The sequence below is a fragment of the Lactuca saligna genome, chromosome 4, assembly GCF_052625555.1.
Source record: "Lactuca saligna cultivar CGN05327 chromosome 4, ASM5262555v1, whole genome shotgun sequence".
Taxonomy (NCBI): Eukaryota; Viridiplantae; Streptophyta; class Magnoliopsida; order Asterales; family Asteraceae; genus Lactuca; species Lactuca saligna.
In genome coordinates, this window is record NC_136420.1 from 54,023,706 (window position 1) to 54,025,080 (window position 1,375).

Here is a 1,375-nt window from a genome sequence, read left to right on the forward strand (position 1 = left end):
TTCATTCCTTTAGACTATCCTCCTTAACAATTTAATCCAACCCAAATTTTTTATTAAAAACTTATTTCTCTCTTTTCGACCTTCCACCTAAAGAAACCAATCCAATCTAATTTTTCATACTAGCAATCCGACCCAATCCAATATTTCTTACAAAAAAAATATCAAAAAACTAATATATATATATATATATATATATATATATATATATATATATATATATATATATATATATATATATATATATATATATATATATATATACACGAGGGTTCAATTGAGAAAAAAAAAGGTTGAGAATGGGGGAATCATTCTCAGCCAATCATTTAATTAGCACCTTAACATAAAATACACGGTGGCAAACTTGTAAATATGATATGATATCCTTCAATCACAGATACGTAACTGTGGATAATTTGATAACAATTCAAATTTATTACTACTCGATTGTTCATTATCCAAATTTCTTCTCCAAACTTCAACGATCATCCAGATTTCTTCAACTAAATCCTCGATCAACATCATCCAGTGTTAATCAATCATCCATCTTCATCAAAAACACGTTCATCAACGTCATTCAACAGTAGACAAAAAAAATTTGTTTTTGGTTCTTTCAATCCAACCTTCAATTTAGCTTGAATACGAGCATATCTTCAACATCTACGATTAATTATACTCCCAATGTCATTAGATCAACATCATCGATAATCAACAACAACTTCACTTCATATCATTCATTCAACATCGATCATCAAACAAAATTTCGAAATTAAGGTTAGAAAAACATCAAATCATTTTTTTTTGAAAAATTTCATATAATTTTCTATCAATCTACTATTTTGTAAGTTTAAAATAGTCAAAGTATCATGTTTTTAGTATTTTTGAAAAAGCTTACTTGTATGCACTCCAACTGTTTGATGAAATGCATAAACTAAATTACCACGTTATATTCACATATGAATATGTTTTCGCACCTTAATCAGTATATGATTATTAAAACAAAAAACAAATATATAATTTGATATGTTATTCATATGTGAATAACATATAAAAATTATATATATTTGTGAATATACCTTGTAATATTCTTATGTTAATATCCTGTGTAATATTCATATGTGAATAAACTGTGTAATATTCACATATGAATATATCATCTAATATTCATAAGTGAATATATTATCTAATACTTACAATTGATAATACTATGTAATATTCACAAGTGAATGCATCGTTTAATATTTAAATATGAATAGATTGTATCATATTCACAAGTGTATATACTATATATTATTCATATGTGAATATACTGTATAATATTCATGAATGAATATACCATGCAATATTTAGATGTGACTAGAATGTGTAATATTCACAA